Source organism: Mauremys reevesii, linkage group 1 (assembly GCF_016161935.1).
Source record: "Mauremys reevesii isolate NIE-2019 linkage group 1, ASM1616193v1, whole genome shotgun sequence".
Lineage (NCBI taxonomy): Eukaryota > Metazoa > Chordata > Testudines > Geoemydidae > Mauremys > Mauremys reevesii.
In genome coordinates this window covers 210,765,944-210,785,597 of record NC_052623.1, presented here as the reverse complement: position 1 = coordinate 210,785,597, position 19,654 = coordinate 210,765,944, and the positions used below count along the sequence as shown (strand labels likewise).

Below are 19,654 nucleotides of genomic sequence, written 5' to 3'. Positions count from 1 at the left end.
ATACCTTGAAAGTTTGGGGGAGGTTGGTTGTTTTTTGCACTGATCTGTAAACTCAGATTACTATACATAAAAATCAAATGTCTGAATCAGAGTTACTAGTTAACTTGGCAGACTCCAAATGAACAGAACTTGTTCTAGAGACTGACCATTTTTCTTCAGCTGTGTTTGAGTAGGAATACAGTGTGAATTGATTTTCATTTAAATTGTGAAAAAAATGTTTATTATTAATGTGATATTTTCTTCTTTCACTGTGAGTGAACACTGATTTTTTTTATTAAAGTTAATTGCTTTTCTTTTGTTTGTTTCTTTTTGAGTGCTTATATCTGAGGGTGTAAGAACTTCAGCAGACTTGGACACAAGCTACTGCAATACATAATTAACACTGCTGAGAGGATAACAAAAGCCCTGTAGTACAGCAGAGCCAAGAAGAAGAGACTGGGGCTATTGAACATAGAAGGGAGGGTTAAAGACAATAGTGTTCTGAAGACATTTTTTCTGAAACTTTAGCATTCCTCCACATTTTCATACGGAGGATTATGCAGACTACTCAAAATCTCCCTTTTATTGTGAGAAGTCTAGAAGTAAAGGTTATATCAGGGCTATAACTTGGTGAAGAACATGTAAGAACAAATTATTATTTGAATTTAGCTCTATTTTTCTGTCATGAATCATCCATGAATTGAGAGCGTTTTTTAGGAATTTGCTCACTGTTTATATTTGTTCAATGAATCAGCTGTGCAAATAAATTTAGCCCATTAGTTGTTCATGAACTGCCACTGCAAACATTTACTATTCACACTTCGAAACTAGTCACCTACGCCATATGGTACTGTTTCTGTTTCCTGAGTGAATGACCTGAACTTTATAAACAGGAGTGCTTTGACTATCTTAGGGACATGGTGGTCCGTGGAAGGAAGCAGCTTAAACAGAGAGAATGAAACCCATTCCACACACATAAAGACTAAACATTCAGGCTCCCTGTGGGTGGAACGTAGGAGCCGTTGGGGTAGTAACACCCACTGCTCCAGTGCAGTGCCATGGGGAGAAATGGCTTCACATTTCTTTGCTAGAGCTTCAGGCCTTGTACAGTACTGCACATTATTGTACATACTTTATACATTCATGAACTAATTCCCCTTGTCTCCATTTTATGCCACTGTAACACCAACCATTCACCAGTTGTTAACTGCACATTATATTCATTGCTATTTGATTAATAGATTCCAAGGCCACAAGGGACCATTGTGATCATCTAGTCTGACCTCATGTATAACACAGGCCATAGGACTTCCTTGAGTTAATTCCTGTGCACTACAGCATATCTTTTAGAAAAATATCCAACCTTGATTTCAAAATTGCTAGTGATGGAGAATCCACCACAACCCTTGGTAAATTGTTCCAAAGGTTAATTACACTCACTTGTTAGAAATATACATCTTATTTTGTGTCTGTTTACCTACCTTTAACTTCCAGCCATTAGATCGTGTTATACTTTTATCTGCTGCATTGCAAAGGGTGCATTCATGTACCCTTGTCTGTCTCATTGTATTAACTGCATTGGTGCCAGGTCTTTGGCCAGGAATTTCCAGGAAAACTCACTTCCTGCTGTATTAAGTGTCAAGCTCTATACATGACCATATTTCATAAATCTGCCAAGTACATTTATTGAATTTACACTTTTCTTGTGTTACATTTCATCACACCTACTATCAATCACTCTCAAACAATTAGTAGTTGCATATGTGTGTTCAGTTCCTATTGTAAATCTAATTGTACATGTTGTTCTATTAGTTTCCTCTGTGTAGGGCCACAAGTGAGAGAGGACTAGGCTGAACTGTCTCATGTGTGTCCAACTGCGTAAAGCTTTTCTTCTCTTTCCACCAGTGCAGAAGTGTAGCCAGGATTAGAGTTGGTCAGAAAAATTTCAATGAAACAATTTTTTTTTGGAATTTGTCAATTTGTCAAAATCGAAGCGTTCTGCAGACACGGTTCAGTTTCGACAAAGTTCCTCCAGAAACTGGAGAGATTTCCAATGGGGTCCTGGGGCAATCCACAAGGCAGCGCTACTCTGGAGCCTGGACTCTGGAAGCCCTGTGGCCCTAGCCCTAGAACCTAGTGGGCTTCCAGAAAATGGAAATCTGCTTGGTTTCTCTGGTGGAATGCTGGGAAGCTTGGGCTTCCAGTGTCCTTGGCTCCAAGACAACCCACCATGTGAACTGCCCCATGGTTTCCAAGGTCTGTGGCTCCAGGGGAGCCTGTTATGCCGACTGCCCCAGACCTGAGTTTAAAAACTGCTGGGTTTTGTTCAGAACTGGAGCAAAACCAAATTTCAAAATGGAGAAACCATCCAGAAAATGGAGTATGTTGCTCCACCCGGCTCTAGTCAGGCTCCATATAGTATCGGGAACTGTACCTTTCAGAGGCTCTGGCAAAAGCCATTTGGAATTGGTTAAGTTATGCAGATGCTCATGTTAAGCAATGTTGTTCAATTAGACACTGAATGAAGCAGACCTCTATCAGAATCCTTTGCTCTGTGTAGCTACTCAACACCACATACAGATGAACTGTCAGAAAAAGTAACATGCCAAGAGAGATTGCTTGTTTCTTAATTTTTGTAGATAAACTAGCTCTCTGAAAACTACTAGATTGTAGGAACAGATTTTTTCCAGGCACACCAAACAATAACAGGGCTAATTTTACTAAATTAAGGCGACTAGTTAGGGAAGTGGACTAGGCTAACATATTTAGGGATCTAAGGGCAGATGACGCCTGGGGTTACTTCAGGTTGAAGTTGCAGGAGTTGTCAGAGGCATGTATCCCGAGAAGGGGGAAACGGCTCATAGGTAGCAGTTTTAGACCGAGCTGGATGAGCAAGCGTCTTAGAGGGGTCATTAAGAAAAAACAGAAAGCGTACCAGGAGTGGAAAATGGGAGGGATCAGCAAGGAAACCTACCTTATTGAGGTCAGAGGGTGCAGGGAAGCTGTGAGAAAGGCAAAGCGACGAGTGGAGATGGACCTAGCGAAGGGGATTAAAACCAATAGCAAACGGTTTTTTAGCCATATAAATAGGAAGAAAACCAAGAAAGAAGAAGTGGGACCGCTTAAAACTTTAAACGGAGTGGAGATTAGGGATAATCTTGGAATGGCACAATATCTGAACGAATACTTTGCCTCGGTCTTTAATGAGGCTAATGAAGGGCTAAGGAATAGTGATAGAGGGACCGATGGGAATGAAGATATGGGGTAGACATTACGGTATCTGAGGTAGAAGCCAAACTTGAACAGCTTAACGGAAGTAAATCGGGGGGCCCGGATAATCTTCATCCTAGAATATTAAGGGAATTGGCGAGGGATATTGCTAGCCCGTTAGCGATAATCTTTAATAAATCCCTAAATTCGGGGATTGTACCGGCTGACTGGAGATTAGCTAATGTAGTTCCTATATTCAAGAAGGGGAAAAAAAGTGACCTGGGGAATTATAGGCCTGTTAGTCTAACATCTGTAGTATGCAAAGTCATGGAAAAAATCTTAAAAGAGAGAGTGGTTCCGGAGCAGGAGGCCGATGGCGACTGGGATCGATTTCAGCATGGATTTACGAAGGGTAGATCGTGCCAAACCAACTTGATCTCCTTCTTTGAGAAAGTAACAGATTTTTTAGACAAGGGAAATGCGGTGGATCTAATATATCTGGATTTCAGTAAGGCGTTTGATACGGTACCGCATGAAGAATTACTGGTTAAATTGGAAAAGATGGGGATCGAAATGAAAATCCAGAGGTGGATAAGGAGCTGGTTAAAGGAGACTGCAGAGGGTAGTATTGAAGGGGAACTGTCCGGTTGGAGGGGTTACCAGTGGAGGTCCTCAAGGCTCGGTTTTGGGTCCGATTTTATTCAATCTATTTATTGCTGACCTGGGAACCAAGAGTAGGAGTGGGCTGATAAAGTTTGCGGATGACACCAAGTTGGGGGGTATTGTCAATTCGGAAGAGGATCGGGATATTCTCCAGGGAGATTTAGATGACCTTGTAAACTGGAGTATTAGTAACAGGATGAAATTCAATAGTGAGAAGTGTAAGGTTATGCATTTAGGGATGTCTAACAAGAACTTTAGTTATAAGCTGGGACGCACCAGTTGGAAGTAACGGAGGAGGAGAAGGACCTAGGAGTCCTGGTTGATCGCAGGATGACTATGAGTAGGCAATGTGATGTGGCCGTTAAAAAGCTAATGCGGTCTTGGGTTGCATTAGGCGAGGTATTTCTAGTAGGGACAAGGAGGTGCTAGTCCCGTTATATAAGCGTTGGTGAGACCTCATTTGGAGTATTGTGTGCAGTTTTGGTCTCCCATGTTTAAGAAGGATGAATTCAAACTAGAACAGGTACAAAGAAGGGCCACTAGAATGATCCGAGGAATGGAAGGCCTTTCGTATGAAAGGAGACTTGAGGAGCTCGGTTTGTTTTCCTTAACCAAAGAAGGATAAGAGGAGATATGATTACACTCTTTAAATATATCAGAGGATAAATACCAGGAAAGGAGAAGAATTATTTCAGCTCAGTGCTAATGTGGACACGAGGACGAACGGATATAAACTGTCAGTCAGGAAATTCAGGCTTGAAATTAGACGAAGGTTTCTAACCATCAGGGGAGTGCAATACTGGAACAGCCTACCGAGGGAAACAGTGGGGGCGAAGGACCTCCATGACTTTAAGATTAAGCTAGATAAGTTTATGGAGGGGATGGTATGATAGGATAACGGGCTTAGTCAATAGGTCAATTAAGTGCCACACTGGTAAATAGTACAATGGGTCAATGGTATGATATAACCTTTTCCAGAGGGTTTGGCTGGAGAGTCTTGCCCGCATGCTCGGGGTTCAGCTGACCGCCATATTTGGGGTCGGGAAGGAATTTTCCTCCAGGGAAGATTGGCAATGGCCCTGGAGGTTTTTCGCCTTCCTCCGAAGCATGGGGCAGGGGTCGCTTGCTAAGGAGTGGGTGGATCGGCTTATGTGGCCTGCATCTTGCAGGAGGTCAGACTAGATGATCATAATGGTCCCTTCTGATCTTGAATTCTATGATTCTATGAAAAGCCATTTGGAATTGGTTAAGTTATGCAGATGCTCATGTTAAGCAATGTTGATCAATTAGACACTGAATGAAGCAGACCTCTATCAGAATCCTTTGCTCTGTGTAGCTACTCAACACCACATACAGATGAACTGTCAGAAAAAGTAACATGCCAAGAGAGATTGCTTGTTTCTTAATTTCTGTAGATAAACTAGCTCTCTCAAAACTACTAGATTGTAGGAACAGATTTTTTCCAGGCACACCAAACAATAACATTACAAATATGAACCTTCCCCCCAACCCCAGCCCCAACCTAATTAATTTTGATAAAGTGAAGGTTGTCTATCATATTAAAGAAGAAATCATTCTATCATAACCAAATAATGTATTTTCTAAATCAGTCACTCTTCCTGCAAGTAATTGCACTTTGCATCAAAGCTTCCATCTTTTTATTTATTTTGGCCACAGAGTTCTCTTGTGAATTACTGTAAGCCTAAACTCTGGGACTTAAAACCCTTGAGATCCTATAACATTGATTCAGAAAAATAATTCTGAAGCATAATGGACATTTTGAAAGAGCTGACACCTTCCCATTGGACTAGGTTTTTTGCTTTAAAGACTTCTTAAAGAATCACAAATTATTATTGAGTACTTTCAAGAAAGGACTACCAACCATGTAGTCCAGAAAGGCAGAGAGCCAAAGAAAGCAAACACAAAAAAGATAACCATTACCACAAAATCACAGACGTGGTGTGAAGCAATTCTATGTATGTACCTTCTCCCAATAACGTGTAGCTCTGATATGTAGAAGTTAGCTTTAGCTTACTGATGAGCAGTATACATTTTATCCGCAAAAAAAGATGATTGGAACTGTGATACCTAGAGAGTGGTCACCTTAAGTGTAAAATGAAATATATATAAATAAAATGGGATACACTAAATACTTCTAAAAAACCACCACCAAAAGCTTAGCATAAGTATCCTATAGCATTTGTGTAATTATTGTGTCTAAAAATAAAAGTCTGCATGTAAGATATATAGTAAAACAGAATTCTGACACAGAATTCTATTTTCAATCCAAACACATCCTAGATATCAGCCAGTACTCCTTCCAAATTTATGAAGAGTGGTATGTAATTAAAATATTTGTATTCACAAAATAGTGCTCTTTGGAGAAAAAAGTTGAAAGTATCAATATCTCATTTTACTATGCTTGCAACTGCATTTTAGGAAAAATAGGCTGGAATTCTTAAAATACTGCTGCTGAAGACTATGAATACTAGTTTGTGCTGACTAAGAAAGAACTTATGTTGCTGTCCTCCTGTAACTTATTTAGTCTTGTCAATTGGCTGGATGCCCAGTGCTACTTTCAAAGCTTATCAGGTGTAAATGCCTCTCCTACTCTGCTCTTTACCTGACACTCTGTACCTAAAAATAGTACAAAAATGTGAACAAGGAATCTGAAAAGCAGTTTAAAAATGTTTTTGTTAGACTTTGAAACCTCCATGTGAAAATGTAAGACGTGTGAGAAGAACTTCCTAAATATCATATCATCTGTTGCAAGGCTTGGTACCAAGATTTTCAAAAGTGACTAGATTTTTTGGGTATTCACCTGGGAACAACTTTAAAGGGTCCTGATTAACCACCCATTCTGAAGAAACTTACAAAACAGGAGCTATTTTTACTAAAAAGAAAGCATTCATCTACGTATTTTCAATATCCTCTTAACAGATACTTGTATTTGCACAAGAACAAGCCTCCTTTTAAACCAGTTGTTCCTTCTGCCAATTTCTACTCACAATTCTGTATTTGTGACATACATCTGTTGCACTGGAAATTATATTGATGTCACAAATTTGGTACTATAGAGTCTCTGAGAGATGTAGTAAGAAGGTTAGATGGGCAAAGATGGAACAAGCCACTGTTTAGACAAAAACCAGGAATAAACTGATGTATTTATTTCTCCCCTAAAAATGTATTTGTATTTTTAATAGTAATACCGTGAACACTTTGAAAAACCCTTCTATTTGTAAATAATTTTGTACATATACACATAAACACACAATTTGTCATATGAGGTTGGACCACTGGTGCATCTAATCTGCTGTCCTGCCTCTTGAAGGGGTAATAGCTGATGCTTCAGAAGAAGGCAAACAACTTTATCTGCACTGTTTTCAGTCCCTCATTTTTTCACTAATAGGGATCTTTGATGAAAATGGGCCAGGCCTTCTTCAAAGATTCTTGTGGGAGTGCTAGGCAGATGAAATTATTCCATAATGCCTCAGCCTAAAGGTCAGAGCCTAAGGACTTTGGTTGATGGTCCTGTTTTAATCTGTTTCCTCAAGTTAGCTTGCAATCTTTTAGCTAACATGATGGCAAAAGGTAGTCTATCGTCATCATAAACATTTGTTCTAAGACACAAATGCTGGTGGTTTAGCCCACAAGGAACAAGCACTGAGGGAGTGACTAGAATAGCATTTACACGTGTTAGTTAATGTAAACTAATTTACAATCAGTTACTTCAGATTAAAACAGGACTACAAATCACAGTCTAGACAAACAGTCAAACAGACTGTGAAGTAGAAAATACATGGGTGGGGGTGTCTCAGAGTAAATCCATAAGCCTGGAGACTACAAAGTTCAAGCAACATCTCCTTTTTAAAAATATCTAATTTTATTTAGCATTTGGAAGAACACAAGGTTAAGATATACACTTTGTAAGTTCACCCAGACCATAAGATATGCAGCAGCCCCCTTGTCTTCCATTTCTTTTAATTCAACTATGACAGGTACTCATTCTTTCACCTGATCATGCTGTAGCTCCACAAACAATAGTATGTCCACTGTGCAGGTACCATCCAATTTTCCATATGTTCAAAAATATGATCCCACCAGTCCTACCCCCAAATAACACCACTGAGTCCCTGAAGCAGCAATCCAACATTGTTGCACATGGCACTACTGGGGATCCAAAAGGCCAGCACCCAGAAGAGATGGTCATTCTCCTGTCCCCCACACTCCATGAAGATAACTTACAAGAGCTTATTTTATCTCCAGCTCAACAGGAAATGACTTTCATTCCTCCTAAACAAAGTAGCCACAACGATGCATGCAGTTGTTGTCTGAGTTTTATTTAGATTGTAAGCTCTTGGTGTTACCCGGGGTTCTTTCAACCCAAAGCTCTTGGTAACGTTTACTCTGTGCGAGGAGGTGTCAGGAAATAAATCAGGGGAGACACAGCCGTCCAACCGACAGATGGCTGGCACAAACAGGACAACACAAGAGTGCTTTCACTTAAAGCTAAACTTTACTTAGTCTCAAGCACTTACACACGCCCGCAACAAGATTAGTAAAACACCCCCCAACTCTTGATAATTACCAAAGCTGAGTATGGCTTTCGAGTGACACAGTGGCAACGCGTCTGCCGGTGGGGAACACAAGATGCATCCAGAGAGAGAGAACAGTCCCCAAGAGTCCCCCACTACCTCAAACTTTCCCCCCTTATTTATACATTAGTAATAGAAAGACATGTACCAATGGTCAAGCAAGAGGCTCCTTCTGATTATTGATTAACCAGGTGTGGGTTTTTCCAGAGTTTGCAGCCTTGAGACCCCAATAGACATGCCTGCTCTTGTAAAATGCATGTATCAGCAACTTCAATACAATTCTTATCAGGAAGAATGAGGGGTCAAGCTGCCCTTTCTGTGGCACCCAAAACCCTCTCCCCTCCTGCCTTAGTCAAGCTGAGATTGCTGAATGGCCAATTTACAGCTTGCTGACTAGGCCGCCTTTAACAATAAGCCATAGTGGTTTCAAGCACTTTACTGGTTTGCCAAAGTCTCCCCATACATTGGGGGCAGTGACCATCTCTTCATTATAAGTGGATACAGTCCATAGTACAATTATGCCCTGATTGGGGGCTTTAAGAACAATCACAATACAAATAATGAATAACAACCACCACTGATGGGCTGAACTATTATAATCACTGCATCTAGGACAAATGATTGAGACAACATGGAACTCCACTTCACGAGAGCACAGCATCCCACTTCCCTAACAGGAAAAGCTTCAGAGACCGCATCATACCGTCCATTGATTCTCAATTTCCCTCTGATGCCAAGTCAAGGTCCTGAGACAATGCAGCTGAGAGTGAATGTCCTGGGTCAACCTTTCAAGAGCCAGTGATAAGGCAATCACCATCAAAGATGCATGACTGAGGAGTGACCTAACAGAGGAGATAAGACTGAGCTGGACTATAATCAGAGCATGCTTCAAGATTCATCTTTTTGCACAGGCCTCTCTGTTAACAATCGAATATAAAGAGGAAAAACAGCAGCAACAAAAAACAGAACATGTCGGGAGGTAAAATTTTCTGACCTAAGAGAGGCAAAGAGCACGGTTGACCACCGAGTATATATATGCTTTAGTATGCACATTTTAGTTACTGTATGTGGTGCTTACTTACTAAGGTGATGAGCACCATATAAATAGATAGAATATCTATCCAGGTTCTTTGACCTCAGTCACTGTAGTGTTTAGATTTAGAACTAGACTGAGAATTTCACTGAGGTTAAGTAAGAGAGAAAGAGAGATAGGATATCTCCCTACTGAGACTCAAGGAGCTATACAAAAATGACAGGCATTTATGGCATGAAAAATTCAGGTATTAGATGAAATTTTATTTATGTGACCAATTTACTATCCCGGAGCAAAAATTATAATTATCTGTCTTCATTAGTCTCAGTGCAGTTGTACACTGTATTGCCTACAATCAATTCCCTTGCAAACTTTTCACTGACATCACCAATAGCAGAGGCAGCTGATAGATATAATAGTCCTATCATGGGTACTTGATCTTTACTTTTTCCAAGAGATGATCATCAACGAGCACCATCAGTACAGTAACAGTGCCAGAGGCAGGTCTGAAAGCCATAATGGCAATAGTCAAGGAGGTCAATCGCCTTATGTAATTTGAATATTGTACTTATAAGATGCTCAAGCTGCGGGATGGATCCATTCAGAATTTGCTGAGTGAACCACTTAGAGCCAATGGTCAAAATCAACTTTAGTTTAAGCACTTATTCCAGTGGTGAATTTGGCCAAAGGACTGAAAGAGGAACAGGCAGAGACAGGTTGGATTGCTGCTTTCCTCTTTTGGGAAGAGAGAGAGAGAGAGAGAGAGAGGAGTTACAGGATTTTTCTCTATCTACTGTCTTTTCAAGTAGCTATTATAAACCCTTATGATACTGATGGACAATGCAGAGAAAAAGAAATAGCTATTCCACCTTTTCCTAGAACTAAAATGAGACTGAAAAACAAAAGCAGCAGAAGATAGGGCTGGAAATCTCAGAAGAGGAATGTTTCTTGAAATGTTTCCTGCATACTCCTGGTTGTGGCTGTATCAAAGAAACTGGGAGAAGAAAAGTCTCTTGTAGTATTTCATCCCACATTAGAAAGTGCTGAGCTGCATTTTCCTTTTATTGTTAGCAAATATTTTCCAGCATCAAAAGTTAAGTTTGACTGAGTTCAAAGATTAGAGTTCCAGGTTTGTCTTTATCTGAATGATTTTGCCATTCCCTAATTGTTATACTACTGGAAAAGTAAACTAAAGATGCAAATATCTTTTTTTCCTAAAAGACTTGCTGCAGCTACAGCTATGGTGCCCATTATATAACGGGTCTGCCATGAATTCCTAATATATTGAGTTCAGGTCCCACTGATACAGCTACTGAGTATACACTTTTTAAATGATCTTTTTGGTTGCAGGTTCAGTAGAATATTTAAATTGACTTAAGGTCAAAAATCCTGTTTTTTTTAATAGCTTCCATCAATTAATATCACACAGATTTATTAGAGACCAGCTGTTATCCATTTGCCATGTTTCAGCAGACAGGGACTTTGTGATTAATCTTTCTTGTTTCCTTGCAATCTGTATTCTTTTCTCTTCTTGCTCATGTACTGCATAATGAGGTAAACTCAATATTATTTCTGATTTATTGGCTTGATGCCCAGAGTTTAATATGACAGAAAGAAAAATTACCCTAAATCAGTGGATCTGATTCCATTTAGAGCTACCATGTGCTTGAATAGCAAAGGGATAGTGTACAAATAATTTTAGTTTTAAAAACCAAATGACTTAATATAAAGGATAGGTTGCTTATTTTTCAGTGGTTTAATACTATGGTTTCTCAAATTATAGTTTCCAATATTAATGGAAGACGCAGAATGGATCTGAGAGGGGGCTTTAGGAGGTCACACAAAAACACAACATCTGGAAAGAAATTCATTATACTTAAAATTATTTTAAAAAGTACTCTCAAAATCCTGTAATGGTGTATCCCTTTAAAGTGTCACTGTTTTAACCTGAAAACCCCTGATAGTGGTGCAATGTAGACTACTCCAGGCTGCTAAAGCCTCTGTTGTTAAGACAGTATTAAACCTGTATCTGAGTGCCTGGCTTTATCTTGTAAAAACCCATTTTCAATATATTTAATATGTTTGACATGAAAAGCAAGACCCATACACACAGGTAATGTCAAAATGTACCACTGAATTAGAATAGAAGACTTGTCATTTGTAATTGCTAAGGGCCAAGGGCACTGCTGAGCCTCACATGGCAGTGCCTGCATACACCTTATCTTTGTTACTACTCAGATCCTGTTGCTTAGTCATTTGGAAATGTAGAGGGTTTTGTGAAAAGGATCGTGGCAAGTTGTTTCATTGCTGGCTCAGAAAGAAAATGTGGAAATCTGATGAAAAATATGACATATTTGTTATTCCAGGTGCGGAGAAACAACAGAGTGTAGCATGCGCTGAAGTGGCATTGTTGAGATTATGAAGTGTTTGAATTCACTGCAACATTCAGAAACCCAACAACCTGTCACTGACTGATAAATCTGAGGATTTTTTGTTTTAATTTGAAGCCTTGAAAAATCAATAAGATTTTATCCTTCAGACTGGCCATTACAGGTGGCCAGAGAATGACAATTCCATTTCTCAATAACTGTCAAGGTTTCAAAATGTGTTTTTGTTCTGCACTGGAATGAAAGCAAACCCTTTCAAACATTTTCATAAAATGGAATTATTTCATAATGTCTGTTTTCTGATCATAAATGTCAGGTTTTTTTATTCCTCTTTTTCTCTGTGGAACTGACCTAAAAGAGTCCATCCTGGATTTCAGAAATCTTCCCACCAAAACTTTGTCAAAATCGATAGGCTCTGTGAAACATTTTGTCTTTGGCAAAACACCACATTTTGACCAAAAAAAATTAATAAAAAAATGTTCTGACCAGTTCTACTGGCAATGTCAACACAAATGACCCTCGGACATTTATTTGTATCTTTGTGAATCACACAGCAGTGCAAGGCGTATCCCTTACAGAAACTCTTTCCTTTCCTGAGCAGCTCCCAAATTGAAAAAAGTGCCTTTGTCAAACAACATTGTTTCACGCTGTGTTTGAAACCTAGCTGTGGGTGTCTAAGAACAATTGATTTAAAAACTCAGGAAAAATGACTATTTAGCAATTCATTTGGATAAACCAATAGATGTATCTAAGGCTGCACAGTTTTGAATTTCTGTGAGGTATATTTTTGATAATTCTGTTGAAGACAACTTGTCCTTTCATAAAAGGGTGCCGAGAAATATAACAGGGGAGACATTTGAGACATTATGGGAAGCAGCAAAAGAGGTCCACATTGAAGTGTTGTCTATATTGAGCCGTTAAATAAATAAATACTCCACCGCTGCATTGCCATTAGGGCAGCTCCACTGGTGACAGCGTTCAGAGTAGACAAGACACTGCCCGCTGACTGTGTTTTCATCTCTTGCTCTTACAAGGGCCATGTCTACACTACTAACTTTAACTGACGTAAGTGATGTCGGCATAAAGCCACCGCAGTAAGTAAATCACTGGTGCACATGCATACTTGGCTCCTTGAATCAGCATTGTGCGTATTCACCAGCATTGCCTGTCCCAATGTAAAGTGTAGTGCACCCTGGGTAGGTATCCCAGTGTGCAACTCACCACCACCCAGCACACAGTCTTTTGGGATGTTTTGGCAACACATGGTGGCGCAGAAAATCACACAGAAGAAGTAGGAGCAAGGGATCAACTTCCCAGCATACATCTTTCTCCATCCCATAATGTCATCTATAGTCCATAATTTTCATGCCTTTTTTTAAAATCCCACAAATCCATGGCTCCTTCTCACTGTCTACAATCTCTGACAGAAGCATGGAACCTGGAGAGCTCTGTACTACTGTCATGAGTGTTGCAAGTGTAACCCATGTGCCTACCAGGGAAATATCTCTTTAAGAGACCCATTGGGGGGAGGAAGGAGTGAGCTGTGTCTGGGTCACTGTTGCTAGGCAGATTAAGCACTCCACATCCAGAAGCTTCTGGAATTGAGTGTGGTCATTTTGGGTCAGCTCCAATAGGTTCCCTGTTGCTGGAGTCAAGACTCCATGTGGGCAAGCCGTCAGGGCAGCTGCTTTGCAGAAGGTCATGTGTCCTGTGTGAGTTGGGAGAAGCTGAGCCCAAGAGCAGGAACCAGGCGGTTGTCCCTAACTCTGAAGCATTTTGCAGCAGGTTAGTGATATTGTTAACCCTCTAATAGGGAAGCATGGGCAATGCTAATTATAGCAAGGGGAAATTGGGAGGGAAAAATAACTTCTATTTTAACTGTATGCCAAACTGTTCTCATTAAATTGTCTCAACTAGTCTGAATCACCAACTCTTCTTTAAATGTAGTAATGGGGAAAGAGTCATTTATATTTTGCTATTCTCAGTTTTGTATTTTCTTGTAACAGGGTTTTCTTTAAATCTATACACTTAACTGAGTGGTTTGCTAATCAGTTAGCTGACTGGCTGGCACTGACTTCAGCACAGGAAGAGTCTGAATGGATTCCAACTGAAGACTCCTACAAGCAAGTGGAGGGAAGATGTTGTTTTAGACCAGAGGTAGGCAACCTATGGCACGTGTGCTGAAGGCGGCACGCGAGCTGATTTTCAGTAGCACTCACACTGCCCGGGTCCTGGCCAGCAGTCCGGGGGGCTCTGCATTTTAATTTTAAATGAAGCTTCTTAAACATTTGAAAAATCTTATTTACTTTACGTACAATAATAGGTTAGTTATATATTATAGACTTGTAGAAAGAGACCTTCTATAAATGTTAAAATGTATTACTGGCATGCGAAACCTTACATTAGAGTGAATAAATGAAGACTCGGCACACCACTTCTGAAAGGTTGCCGACCCCTGTTTTAGACTCAGCAGACTGTCTAGATTTGGTGATCAAAGACTCTGAGACTTAGGTGAACAAAACCTAAGCTTTTGGGAACTTTCAGTTTCTTCTCACTGTATTTCTGTGGGGAGTGAACTGTTCAGATTTTAATTTTTCTTTCTTTATATTTATGTATAACTGTGAAGGTAATGTCTATGGATTATAACATAGCCATGTCAAGCTGTAAAAATTTACATTATTGGTTTATCATAAGATTTTATAAAGTTATTTAATTATATTCATTTCTTTAGTTCCTTTTGGGACTTGAATGTGGGAAGGTTGACCCTGTGCAATCCTTGCTGAAAATCCTTAGAGACTGAACTCTGGGGTCTCCAGCTACTCTTCTATGGGAGTTGGGTTTTTTTTAGGCACTAGAGAAGGGTATTGAAGTGAACTCTACCTCACCCAAAGGTTACACAAGCACAAGATACATGATTCTCTGGTAATTGCATAGTCACAAGAAGACCCGAGTCAGCAGGGAACATGACAATTTCTTGGAAGACAGATTGCTGTGGGACATAGCAAAAACCAGTTCAAGGTTATTGCTGGCATTCGCAGCAAGCTGCAGATTGCAGAAAGCTGCTTCTGGGCCTGAGAAACAAGCACTGACTGGTGGGATTGCACCCTAATGTAGGTTTAGGATGATGAGCAATGGCTGCAGAACTTTCGGATGTGCAAGACCACATTCCTGGATCTTTGCACCAAGCTCACCCAGCCCTCCAGCGCAGGGACACCAGAATGACAGCTGCACTGACAGTGAAGAAGCGAGTGGTGATAATGCTGTGGAAACTGCAACACTGGATTGCTATGGGTCAATGGACAATCATTTTGGAGTTGGAAAATCTACTGTGTGTGCCGCTGTCATGCAAGTGTGCAGGGCCATTAATTGTTTCCTGCTACAGAGGACTATGACTCTTGGCAATTTCCAGGACATAGTGAATGAATTTGGAGCAATGGATTCCCATACTGTGGTGAGGCAACAGATGGCATACCTATCCCTGTTTTGGCACCAGTACACTTTGCCCCCAGAGTATACCAGAAACAGAAATACGTTAAACAGAAGGAGCTACTATTCTATGGTTATGTAAGCAGTGGTGGGTCACTGAGGATGCTTCATTGACATCAGTGTTGGCTGGTCAGGGAAGGTGCACAGTGCTTGCATCTTTAAGAACACAGGAGAGTTCAGAAAGCTAGAAGCAGAGACTTTCTTGCTTGAACGGCGGATTACCATTGGCGATGTTGAAATGCAAATAGTGATCCTGGGGGACTCAGCCTACCCCTTGATCATGAATACGACACCTCAACAACACCAATGTAAGATTCAACTACTGGCTCAGCAGAAGCAGAATGATAGCTGAATGTGCTTTTGGTAGATTGAAGGGACGCTGGCGTTTGCTTACTCACAAGATTGGATCTCAGTGGGAAAAAAAACATTCCAATAGTTATAGCTACCTGCTGTGGCCTGCATAATATCTGTGAAGCAAAGGGAGAAAAGTTACCACCAGAGTGGAGGGCGGAGGTGGAGGCACTGTCTGCTAAGTTTGAACAGCCAGACACAAGGGCTACTAGAAGATCTCAGTGCAGAGCTGTATGTCTCAGGGAGGCCTTTGAAGAGTCATTAACAGTAAGCCACCATAATGAGCTGTGGTGGCTTCTGCTGTACCTGGCCCTGCAGTTTTGGGGCCTGCTAGAAATTGTGAGGTTATTGGTGTACATCTATGAATATAACGCTGTCAATGCACTTATTAATTTTTTGGTGCTTGCTGTACATTTATGATTATTACACCGTGTTGTCACTGATCTGATGAGTTGTGTCACACTGTACACTAATAAGTAAGTGTGTACTTTCAGTACTGCTAGGCACTGCACAGCAAATGTTGGGAACTAATAAAGATGATTCCCCCCTCCCCAAAAATAGAATTTTATTGAGTAACAAAAACACTGCAAAATCTGTGCAACTTAAAAGCAAATATATTAAAAATGTAATAAATGGAACAGCACTTAACAAGGGGAAAGAACATTGATGTCTGTGTTGGCTATACATAAGGCAACTGTGGCTCTCCCAAGTCAGCGTTGGTTGTCCTTACTGTCCTGTGGTATAGAACAGTAGGGGTAGGGGATGCGGCCCATGAAGCCAGATGGAATGTTGAGGAGGGTGCATGGAGGTGCAAAATGGAGTTCTCCATGGACTGCAAAGAGAGGCGAGCCTGGGATTGTTGAACCTGTAGAGCCACAAGAGTCTGCAGCATCTGTGTTTGCTGCCAGAGAAGCCTCATTATGTCCAGCTGCATCTCCCTCTCCTTGTCCTGCTGTGACTCCTGGGCTTCTCTCCTGTCCATTCTAAACTTCTCCATCCAGACTGCAATATTCACTCTCCAAGACCTTCGCCCAGGGTCTGATGCAGGATCTGGCTGAACATGTCATCCTGAGTCCTCTTCTTTCTCCTCCTCATCTGGCTCAGGTGTTCCACATGTGTGGAGGGGAACCCCTCAAGGCCACAGCAGCAGCAGCTCCAGGTAAAACACACAGTGCTACCATTGTCAGTATAGTCACAACGGACAGCAAAAATTAAGATTCAGAACTCCCTTCCCTTGCTCCCCTAAAGTTTTAAACAAGACATGCTTATTAGCACTTCTGCTTTGGACTGCTTCTGCATGGCACCACTCACAGTGCCAGCCATGGTGAACATGGCCCACCAGCAGCCAGGGAGAAAACGAAGGAATTTATTCAGTTGCATGAAACTATGAGTATATGGCAGTGACACTGAATAATGGCACCACTTTCCACAGGCGGTTGTGATTTGAGCTGCTATCTCACTCCTGAGTGTAACAAAGGCACAGAGAGCACAGCTTCTGTTGGCATCCCAAAGCTACCTGGGTCCATATGCTGCTAGCCTGTTTACTGCAATGGTGCCTGCTGAAGTTATTGCTGACTGGTGTGGGAAAGTGGCCTACCAGGAAGGGAGAAATTCAGCTGCCATCCACAGAAACACATGGAAGAGGACCGCAGAGTACCTCCATGAAAGTTTTATTGAGATCTCTCAGGAGGATTCAAGGGACATCCCTGTGTATGTAAACAAACGGTTACATCTCCCCCGGCCTAACTCTATAAGGAAATGAAAAGCAGATAACGCTACCTAAATCAATGAAAAGTCAATAGCTGTGTCCTGTTAAGTTGGGGACACCAGCAGTGCATCACTATAAAGGGAAATACATTTACACACTTACCCAAGAGTCTTTCCCCTGTATTGGGCTCACTAGTGCTCAATTGCTAGGAGTGAGTTAACTATGGTAGAGTCTCGAACAGGTCCTGGCTCATGGCATAGCTGGACCTCCAGTCACATGTCCCCATTCTCCTCCTCCACTGTTCATGGTAGGAGTCGGTCTCTCGGGCTCCTCAAAAGTCTCCACGGTGGTCTGCGGGGTGGAATCTATACCAAGTATGGCTTACAGCTCTTTATAAAAGCAGCAGGTCTGTAGCTTGGCACCAGATTGATTGTTGGCCTCCCTGGCCTTCTAGTACACCTACCACAGAGTACCTTCACTTGTAGATGTCCACATTTCTGTGACTGGCCCATAGCTGTGCCTTCACAGCCTCTTCCCTCACAGTCCCAAGAGATCCAATATCCCCTGTTCACTCCAGGCTGGAGTGCATCTGCAGCATGTAACTGGCATGGTCAGTGGGGCAGCTGCATACAACAAAGGAGAGATGCTAGATGTGCTCACCATGCTGGACAATCAGGAAATGCCATTTCAAAAATTCGTGGCATTTTAAAGAGGGAGTGACGGGGCGTCCAAGCGCTGTGCCCTCTGAGCAGTGGAGTTCACAATTGTGACTGGAATGGTCGATGTCGGGCATTGTGGGACAGCTGCTGGAGGACTATTAAGTCAACATAGGTAACACAGTATCTACACTAAGGCCTGGTCTACACTAAGGGGGGGGGGGGGTCGAACTAAGGTACACGACTTCAGTTACCCGAATAGCGTAGCTGAAGTCGAAGTACCTTAGTTCGGGCTACTCACCCGTCCAGACACCACGGGATCAAAGTCCGCGGCTCCAAGGTCGACTCCGCCACCGCCGTTCACGGTGGTGGAGTTCCGGAGTCGACCGGAGTGCGTGGGGAGTTCGAACTATCACGTCTTGATTAGATGCGATAGTTCGAACGCCGAGAAGTCGAACTCTCCGCGTCGACCTGCGCGGTAAGTATAGACCTACCCTTACTCTGCATCAACCTCAGTACATCGACCATCAATGCTGCTCAGGTAGGTGGTGTTACTGAGTCACCATAATGGGGCACTTACGTCGATGGGAGACAAATTTAAGTGTAGACACACACACAACTAGGTTAGTGTAAAGCAGCTTATGTTGACCTTACTTTGTAATGTAGAGCAGGCCTAGGATTAGATAGCATGGTGGTAAAAATGTCAGCTCCTTGTCTATGCTGCTGCTGCTGCTATCACTCATGGTAAGAAATTTAAAGAAGAATGATTTAGTATTAGTGTCAGTCTCAGTGGGAGCAATATATTATGCTATGCATGGTGTACTGCAGTCTAAGTGGATGGTGCCAAGACAATGCCAAGTAAGAATGGTGGCCTGGTCACAGAGCCAAAAGCATGTAATTTAATGCTTCATGAAGGACACGATGCAGGTTTTCAGGCAACTTGTTAAAGAAGTGCTTAATTAAAGTTCTTCCAATCATTTCTTGACCTTCTGCATTGCTCTAAGATAAGACAGATTCACTTCACCATCAACTCCTTTTACACTGAACAGAGGCGGCTCACACAAGGTAAAATGCAAACACAATTTGTCAAAGTAAAAGGAAGTAGCACAAGTTTTTGGGAAAACTCAATCTCCTCTCATTGATGCTGTCAGTAATTTGTTTTTAGTGGCTCACATAGCCTACTTTGCTGACCTCTTCAGGTGCCTAAAAGTATTGAACTGTTCTTTCCAAGGACATAATCTGAATGTTCTGCCAATGTACAATGGGGGGAAGCATTAATCAAAAATTTGGAAATTGGCCTTCCTGAGTGCAAAGAGGAAACTTGGAGTAGTTTTCTTTTTACCAACTTCATTGAGGCAACTGTAGACACAACTGCAGGACTATTTCCCTGATGATCCAAGGGGAAAGAGGTGGGTCATCATGCCCTTTATCCAACACGCTGTTGGCTTGGCAACAAGGACTATGCCATTGAAAAATAAACTACCATCATCAGAGGGCTCTGCAAATGACTCCCTAGTCAGGAATTCAGCAGATTTTGGCTGTTTCTAAAGGTTACCTTGCCTTAACTGTAGAAGCCTTGACAATTC

At 41.5% G+C, this 19,654-nt stretch overlaps 1 protein-coding gene and 1 long non-coding RNA gene across 15 annotated transcripts in view; one reads left to right on the top strand and one right to left on the bottom strand.

The window, feature by feature from the left end:
• The window catches only part of STXBP5L (syntaxin binding protein 5 like), a 412,558-nt gene that overhangs the window by 217,385 nt on the left and 175,519 nt on the right, over window positions 1-19,654 (bottom strand). The window lies entirely within an intron of this gene.
• Window positions 13,480-19,654, top strand: part of LOC120403505 — a 42,740-nt gene continuing 36,565 nt past the window's right edge. For all 5 annotated transcript variants that reach the window (XR_005597554.1, XR_005597552.1, XR_005597555.1 and 2 more), the window contains exons 1-2: window positions 13,480-13,652; window positions 13,874-14,024. This is a non-coding gene — a long non-coding RNA (uncharacterized LOC120403505). The remainder of the gene's footprint in view (window positions 13,653-13,873; window positions 14,025-19,654) is intronic.